General features: G+C 45.8%; 1 protein-coding gene across 2 annotated transcripts in view; it reads left to right on the forward strand.

Annotated features, from left to right (window-relative positions):
• The first annotated feature begins 7,781 nt into the window (after positions 1-7,781).
• Positions 7,782-9,550, forward strand: part of LOC135822541 (uncharacterized) — a 62,367-nt gene continuing 60,598 nt past the window's right edge. For both annotated transcript variants that reach the window (XM_065335334.1, XM_065335335.1), the window contains exon 1: positions 7,782-8,286. The gene's annotated coding sequence lies outside the window, so the exon portion shown is untranslated. The remainder of the gene's footprint in view (positions 8,287-9,550) is intronic.

Below are 9,550 nucleotides of genomic sequence, written 5' to 3' on the forward strand. Positions count from 1 at the left end.
ATGAGGGGTGAATTCCCCGAAACACTGTGTATTGAGCAGGGAGTGGTGCTTTCTTGCAGGTTTGCCGAGTCGAAGGTTCGATGGACTTCTCGTGTGCTCTGGATGGCAGTCGTGAGTCAGTCAAGTGTCAAGTAAAGTCGGCGGAATAGCGCGAGCTCCGGTGTGGGGAGTAAACCCTTTTCTTAATAATAATAATAATAATAATGTAAAAAGGCGACGTGGAGACAAGAATCTTAATAATGCAATGAATATAAATAAAGGCGCACGCATATCACAACCATGGGGACGAATCATGTACATGTATTCCAGAACGTTTTCTTGTCACAATTATCAATGGAATTCGTGACTAAAGAGAATGATGAAACTACAATAGGATTTATACACTTGGAGTGGAACAGCGAGGATACAAGCATAGTAAGAAAAATAGCACAAACCTAGGAACAATGTGCACAGGTAATAAACTATAGGTGAGGTGAGAAATGATAGGAAATTCAGCAAGTGCAGTGTGACAATGGACATGCATGTGCAAGTGTGTGTGAGTGCGAATTTACTGGAATAGCGTAAGTGCGGTGACATTTTCTTTTTGTTTACAAAGATTTGGATCACGAATGCGAATGTAGACTGCTTCTAGAACTTTCAACTGCTTGAAACTACTTGCAGAACGAACAACACTGAACCAAGAATCATCATAACTTTCACGACACACGGGGTTAGACAACAAATGCAATTTAATTGCCGATGTATTCTTCTTCTTCTCACCGCCTCTGCCTTCACTTGGTTTCTGACCACCACCGTCCTTCACACCATCTGCACCATCATCGTCATCGTCCTCTTCATCATCGCTGCCACCTTCACCTGTCGTCAGCTCTCCCAGCAACTGACCACCGGGTTCATCATCGTCACTGCACATGTCGCTTCCACACTCCTCCTCCAGCTGCCGTCGCGTTCTCTTCCTGACCGGTCTTCCCTTGCCAACGCCAAACACCTCACAGTCGTCAACCCTTCCGCTGGCATCATCCATATCCAGAGAGTTTCGTTGCATCTTTCCAGTCACCTCTGCAAACCGAGCTGCCAGCCGTTTGCTCCTTCTCAGCTTTGGTGAGTTGCGGTTGTCTGCGTCCGGCGTACCGGTACTCGCTGATAATGAAGATAAGACACAGTGTTCGTCTTTGTTTACATTTTAAAATGTTTGTTCCCGATTTCTGCGTGCTGTGTTGGTTTTTCCGAGACACCGTTTGTGGAGCAGAAGCCTCTGCCGGAACGGACAGTGGAGTCGGGTGCTTACGTGGTCGGCCACGCTTTGGTCGGGAGGACCTAGCCGCCTGTGACAATAGTGAGAGCGGCACATGTTGTTTGATACGTTCGGACAGATGTTGAAGGGTCCTACCAACATACCGACTACCACATTGTCGGCATTCAAAGTAGTAAATGAGGTGACTTAATTGTAGGGTTGGTAGGACATCCTTCAACATCGTGAACGAACGGATCGTAGTGAACACGGTAACCACATTGGTGGCAAAGTAGGTTTTCTCCACTAGGGATTTCACCACACGGGCCGTGTCCTTCGATTCTTTCCCTTTCCAGGGCAAGCAAAGAAATACGCGGCACGGCAACGGTCCGATAGCTCGTTCCTTAACAACAGGTGTAGTTGTTAGAAGTTTGTCGAGGAGCTGCTGCGGGTAGCCATTCTTCACAAATACGGAGCGTAGAAAATCAAGTTCCTGTTGTAGCTTTGTGGGTGAACATATGCGTTGTGCCCTATTTACAAGGTTACGAACTAAGTTTGACTTGTACTGGGAAGAGCAGAACGAGTCAAACATCATGTACTGCCCGGTGAAAGTGGGTTTACGGTATACTGTAGTCAGTCTGGGTCTTTTCGACTAACACATCCAGAAACGATAGCTTATTGGACTCTTCATGTTCACACGTAAATTTAGTTATATTCATTGCAATAATAATAATAATATTCTTTGTTAGCTGATGAAGAACACACGTCATGGCTATGTCCGAGCAAGCAGCCAGAGACATTGTTGATCTAGCAAGCAGGAGCGATGATCACTTTGATTCCGAGTTTGACGATGAAGACGCCTCAGAATCAGAGTCCGAAGAGGACGAGGTCAGGACAGCGTGTGAACGTCTTCCCGAACTAGCCAGAGCAGCGGTATCTAGGGTCCAGCGGATAATGCTCCGAAAATGTTCGTATAATGTTAGCCATAATTCTCCAAAAACTGCCTTATAATGCTGATTATAATGCTTCAGCAAGGGATATAATGCTCTTGGTTTGGGACAAAAATGGAAGAAAGTCTGCACATTGTCAAACTTCCAGGAAATTATGCATCTGAAGTTGCCACCTTATCTCTCAGGAGCTCCACCACTTCTTGGCACTATAAGACATGATCGCTTCTCCATTGATTGCTCTCCATTCCACTTTGATGCAGGGTTGTGGCAGAATAGTCGGTGTATCAAATCTTTCCCCTAGTTATCCATGTAGTGAGAGATGAAACCATTATTGCAGGTAGCCATTCATTGTTGGGATGAAGTTAACTTAATCTTGGCAAATAGTATTCCTGCCTGCAGACAAGCTGTCACTGCGTCCACTCTGTGAATAATGTCTTCATCTGAAACACCAGACGTGAGGCCAGCTTCTGAGATCCGGTCTCAGATGGAGAGCCCTCCCATTTGCGGAACTCCTGAAAACACGTGGTCAGAAGTTATTTTGCCACTCTACATCCTTTGCTTGTGCTCTCATCTTCTCCTTGAGATGGTGTGTAGACGTATGGCTTGCCACAATACTCTTCCTTTCTGATAGCATTTGACTGTAGGCCTGGCATTACAACCGTCCACGACTAACTGTACGTGCTTCATCAGGAAAGTAGGACAGGCGCTGCTGAGCAATCGACTTGGTACTGAATCCATGAGAAATTCTAGTTCTTTTCGAGCCCCCTGAGCTGGACTCGGCAAAGGCAGTTCTTTTGGAACGAGCTCTTTCTGTTTATAGCCGCTCCTTCATCCTGGTCCAAACTTAGCAATGCATCAGTGTCTACTTCAGTATCGATAGAGCCTCTGGCACAACTAGAAAACTCTTCTTCGTCTGTTTGATATTCACTTCGCGTATGTCTCCTCCATAGCTCTCCATTATTCTAAAAGTAAAAGAAACCTCGTAAAATTTTCTGCGGATTTGTGTCACTTGAACTGTCTCGGCCTCGGTTGGGCATGCTTCACAAATGGCTTGTAAGTTGTATACATTTACCTGACCACATCGCTACAATCATAACGTTTTTATGTAGCAATAGTTATGTAGCGTTAGTGCTAAAGGTGTAACGTGTCTACAAAGTCATGCGCCGGTACAATGCATAGTGCTCAAACGCCCGGAATGGGCGGGGCGTAGTACGCAAGAGGTACACAAAAGGAGTAAAATAGGGCTGTTTCGTTGTTGCTCAGAGTTTCATGGCAAAACCAATCATCAGACAACATCTCATGATCATGATTGTAGCCGATTATTGCCAAAAAACTGGGATTTCCCGATAATATCCACTATGAAACTCGTTATGCCGCTCAAACCTCACATAATGCTCGTTTTGTTCCTTTCTAATGCTCCATAATGCTCTGATGCTCGGATAGTCGTATAATGCCGAATATAATGCCGGCAGTATCCGCTGGACCCTAGCGGTATCCCAAAAACGATCTTTCCAGAGAAGTGGGAAGGAGTCCGTCGCTAAGCGTGGGCGATTTGCCGGTGGAACTTAGTTCCACATTGACACCTCGTGTCAGTCAGTGTCCACCATCGCGTGCACTAGGTGCAGCAATTTCCAGGGGAATATTTGACCGTGTCCAGTGGGAAGATTCACTGCAGTGCTTGCAGCCCGACAGTTCAACCGAAGAACAGCAATGTGAAATCACACATTTCGAACCAAAAGCACAAGACGGCCAAAGACTTGAAAGAGCGAAAGTAACGAGTCCAACTACACCAGCAAGCGCTAACAGCTTCGTGGGAGAAGTACACTACAGATCAGAAGGAGGTGGCAGGAACAGGGCTATCTGGTGCTGTAGCCAATGATGTCCTCATTCGAACAGCCAATGTTGTCGAGTCTTTCCTCAAAGCAGGTGTGCCTCTGAGTAAGATAGACCACCATCGTCCGTTGCTTGAAAGCAACTACTGTCGCATGACGTACAGCACTCACATGGCACAGTTGGTGCCATTCCTGTTGCAGAATGAGCAGTCTACCATCAAGAAAGAGATTGCATCTGCAGCTCATCTCACTGTTTTTATATCGATGGTACTTCACGCCTTGGTGAGGCACTTGCTGTTGTCCTCCGCTACGTCGATGGCGATTTCAACATACACCAATGCCTCGTACGTTTCTCTGCACTGTCCAAAAGCCTAGCTGGTACCGAACTAGCTCGAGAGCTCATCACAGTTTTGTCAACACAGCTGCAAGTTCCAAGCCACAAGGTTCTTGCCTTGGTGCGAGACTGTGCAGCTGTTAATGGTGTTCCCGTTAGTTGTGAAGTCCTTCATTGGCACTTTTTTGACCCCATATAAAGTGGCATTAAATTGAGCATAACGAGCATTAAAACTAGCATAATGTGCCACTTTTACTAGCAGTGCTAGCATAATTCCCGAAAATAACTAGCATTATCCGCCGGGGCCTATCCATAAGTACAACAAAGTGATATGTATCACCGCGTGCCAAAGCATAATATGAGGATTTCGCGAGCATAATGAGAGAATCCATGAAAGCATAATTCCATGATTTCGCGAGCATAATCCGCCGGAGCCTACTTGACATCAGTCGCAAATTCAAGCAAAGAGTAAGCCTACTTTGTCACATGGCACATCGTCTTACACCGCAGGCCATGATACTCCTCTACAAGTGCTATGTTAGACCTGTGAACTGCCAAGGCCCATCGAGCACTCCGAAACTGTGATCGCATGCATGAGCAAACAGATTTTAGCACTTTTTCAGCTAAAAAAGCTCAAAAAGGGCGATATTCACCAAAAACGCAATAAAGGGCGAAAGAAACGGGCTTTTCCAAAAAGGGCCAAAAAGGGCGAAAAAAGGGCGAGCACCTTTGGGAAAGGGCTACCGGCGGATTCTGCTCGAAAAGGTGGCAGATTCTGCTCGAAAAGCAGTGAAATTGGCAGAACCATACAAACCTTATGGCGGGCAATTCCTCGAATTCTGCTCCATTTCTTTATCCACATACATGTACCAAACATGCATGAAACTTACCTGAAAAAGTACCGAATTCTGCCAATTTTTCAGCCGGCAGAATCCGCTGGACCCTAATTCACGCTGCACAACTTTTCACTACTTTCACTTTAGCTCATACATGTACATTGTACATGTATGATGGAAGGAGAGGTGGAGCCACGGGAGAGATGAGCTGATTATTCTCAGGTTGAGGGTGACGTCCATTGGACGAGTATGACGATTACGAACACAGTTGAACATGATAATTTTCAAAGGCAACTCAAACTATTTCGGCAATGAAAAAATCTTTTTACAAAAGCAATCAACGAATGAACAGAAGAAGTATGTTTTCTCTTTTTCATGTTGATCTCTAGCATGCACGGATACCTTGGTATGGAGATACTCATGTTGAGTCATGTAACATTTCGTTGTACTTATGGCAACTTGCAAGTACGAAAAAGGCACAATTTTCTCAACTTTGAGGCTCCATAAGTAGGCCCCGGCGGATAATGCTAGCATTATATCTAGCATATTTAGCACTTTCTGGAAACTAGCATTGCACTAGCATAATCAACAAGTTTTGCAGAAAACTAGCATATTCTTGCAAAACATGGGATTTTCGTGAGAATTCACAATTCCCTAGCCATCGTGCGAGGCGGGCGCGCACTTGCCAACTCCGCGGACTGATCGCTGTCTCCATTCTCCCCTGTACAAAGCCCTGCATTACTTTAATTGCTTGCCCGCCCAGCTTCGTGAAATTCCTTCTCGTACTCTCTTCAATTCTTCCTCACTCTTTCTCCTCTCTCACACTATTATCTCTTATTGGCCACTGGCTATCGTGAGAATAAAGATTTGAAACAACAACAACAGCAGCAGCAGCAGCAGCAACAGCAGCAGTAGCAGTAGCAGCAGCAGCAGCAATAACAACAAAACCAGCAACAGCGCCAGGCGCGTAGCGCCGTATCGCAAAACTCGCAAACAAAGCAGCTAGAGTTTGTCGTACTATGTCCGCAAAACGCCCAAACAGGATAAAAAGTACATGTATAGAAGTGCCCGCGTTCAACGACGTTCATCCACATGTCGATGCGTGGACTGGACCTGTATACGTGGAGGGTAGGTCAATGTTTTGTACATGGTATACTGTATCTCAGTCTTGAACATGATTGTACATGCAGCCATACAGCCATTGTCAGTACCTCGTCCTTTGCAAACCGTAAAACAGCAGCGTGCTCGGAGCGAGGGAAGCTGAGTGTGGAACAAGGGGTAGTAAATACCGGTCGCGGGTGTTTTACTGCTCCTTGGTGTGAAGTGGCTGCACTGTGCTGCTTTCGTCCCAACTAACTAGCTGCTCCCTGTCATTCAAGAAGCATGTTTTCTTGCAAGTCCAAATGTCGGAGCTTCCAGCAAAACGTTTGTAAGAAGCAGCCGATAGTACATATACAATGTAGTTCCAGATCAAAGGAGAATGATGTATAGTCGGCTGAATCAGACTCGTTTCTGAGTGCAGTTTACCGCAAAGCTTCCAAATAAAAGGAGTTGGCTGAGCCAGTATCCTTGGCTGCAAAAAAGAACATAGTGTGAATTGTATACCACAGTCAACTTCGCTAATAACGACTGCGGATATAACGACAATTCGGGAATAACGACAGAATTTCCATGCCCAGAGCAGAGTCCCATCCAACTGTAGTACATAATTATAATGAGACTTCGGGTATAACGACACTTCGCTAATAAGGACACTTTTCTGATGCCCCGCCGAGTGTTGTTATACGCGAAGTTGACTGTATGTCGCATCACATGACCATCAGCAGACTGAAAAGGGCTACACTACGCCCCTGAGCACTCCAACACATAGTCTACATAGTCATTGCATTAGACCTGTCCTGTTGATCCACGATCACCCAAATGTACAGTCTGTTGCTGAGTTGTACACCAGACCACACACAAGCAGCTACTACAGCGTCTACATTGTCAAGTTGCTCAGAGACGTCATGTCATTATGGAATATGGTGACATGTGTTTGGCAACAACCAGTAAATAGAATTTTACGGCAGATTGACACCCCGATCTGTATGGGACTGTACCCTAAGACATGACGTCATCACACGACATCAGCTCTTTGTCCATATTTGATGAGAAGAGCATAGCATTAGATCGTGATTGGTTACAGGTAGTGTTGTTATGTGGTAGTGGGGTAGGTCCCCTATCATGCGAGTAGTCTACATGTGTGACTGTGATTCTTGTCACCAATGACTATGTAAACAACACATAATCATTAATTTTATGGTCTCGGTCTGTGCAGAGCGGGACATCGTGCAGCATGCAGACGTCTAGCATATCACGTGACAACACGCTGACACACACGCAGTGCTGCGAACACCTGAACACGAGATGCCTGAGTTCTCGCATTGGCACACAGCCACAAAGCTAAACCACTATCACTCATATCATCAGTATCAGTAATGTACGAGTAGATGGCCGTCCGTGGTCTGCCAGCCAGTGAGCATCTCTTGCCACTTACCACATGCATGTAAGGCACGATTCGTTCAAACATTAGATCACATCGCTATTCGTTCGGCACAGCTCAGTCTTCCATTTCTCACGACACAGTCCGGTTGTCCGTTTTCGTCTCCCTCCCTTTCTCATTAATTTGTTTCAAACGTCTTCTAGTGTTGTTGAACAGTCCCTACCTACCTTTGGTAGTCGTGCATTATCCTTTCCAGTCATTGTTACTCTTTCTCTCAACTACTACCGGTAATCAGTCTGTAGTGGCTGCTACAACGCTCTCTCAGTGAATAACAAGTAACTTTAGTTCAGCACAACGCTCTCCCAGTGAGTATCTAGTTCAGCCCAACGCTCTCAGTGAGTAACAAGTATTAGTTCAGCACAACGCTCTCTCAGTGAACAACTAGTTTAGCATAACGCTCTCTCAGTGAGTAACTACATGATTGTAGTTCAGCATAACGCTCTCTCAGTGAGTAACAAGTTCAGCATAACGCTCTCCTTCTAATTCTCTAAACGACGTACTTACTCCAGTCAGCCTACACCGCCAACGTTTGAAGAAGATTTCACGTAACGGACAACTCACTCAGTAAGTAAAAATACAATCATGTGCTAGCGTAGACTAGTACAATCATGTATTAGTCTACTTGAAGTATTTGAAATCCCCCTACAGCATTAGTATCACTGCACACTGTGACTATGCCTACTCCAGAGCTAGCGTGTGTGCACATCATGCTTGGTAGAAACCAGCCAGGTACTGCACGGACTGACCTGGTTGACAGTCATGTATTTGCTCACGTTAGCGACTGGATCATTGGATTCACTCCCCTAACCCTGCTCTGGCACTGGGTGCTACATGTATCGGTCTACACTGTAGTTACAACTACAGTCCATTCAGAAAAAGATGGACTTCAAGCTTTTGGCCATAAATGGGTCAAACGTTGAGTTTTGTAGAATTTGTTTCTGCAATCCCCAATGGAATCCTCTTCCAATTATGTTTCGGAAGTCTATTTCTCCGAAAAGTAAGCCCTAGCAAAAATAGGATTTCCGCCAGGTTTTGCCCCAAGAGCACTGAATTGGGAAAACCCATCAAAATCCAGGCCGTTCGACCCTGCCTGCAACAGTGCATTGTACGTTTCGAACCCCAGTTCAGGTATCCTTTTTGGACCCTTTTTCACATTTCAAATTTCACAGCACTGCACTGTGTACGATAAAATCTTGAAAAATCGCCTAATACGGGAGCTCGCCAGAGACAGGGCCCATCTTTTTGTGAATGGACTGTAGTTAGGGGAAGTTAAGCCTAAATCAAAATTTTACCAGTTGTAGTCTTCGGGGTGCTGAGTCGAATGGTCGTGGTCCGAGGAAGCTGAGACGCTCCCTTCCTACTTTAATCCCAATTGAACTCGCGCACTTCCACCGAAACTGGGTGACTGCGCCCTACTATATGGGGATTTGTATGCAAAATGTCACTAAAAGCGCCTTGTCGTTCTTATAAAAGCACGGATGACCGCGATCGGCCCATATGTTGTAGTCTTTTGGACGCTGAGTCGACTGGTTTTGGTCCGAGAAAGCTGCGATGCAGCGTTCCTCCTTTATTCCCAATCGAACATGGTTGAACAAGCGGTCACGTGCTCCTGCGTGCCAAAGTCACCTGGTCACAGCGCCAGCAGGCGACAACTTTCACACCAAGGTTCAACTCAAGTTCAACTCGAGTGACAGGACTGCACCCAAAAAAGGTCAAACAGGCTGGAAGTTGTACCCTGCAGGAACGGTGACCAGGTGACTGGTGTACGCAGGAGCACGTGACCGCTTGTTCAACCATGTTCGATTGGGAATAAGGGCCGAACGCTGCA

This window comes from Sycon ciliatum, chromosome 8 (genome assembly GCF_964019385.1).
Source record: "Sycon ciliatum chromosome 8, ocSycCili1.1, whole genome shotgun sequence".
NCBI classification, from domain to species: domain Eukaryota; kingdom Metazoa; phylum Porifera; class Calcarea; order Leucosolenida; family Sycettidae; genus Sycon; species Sycon ciliatum.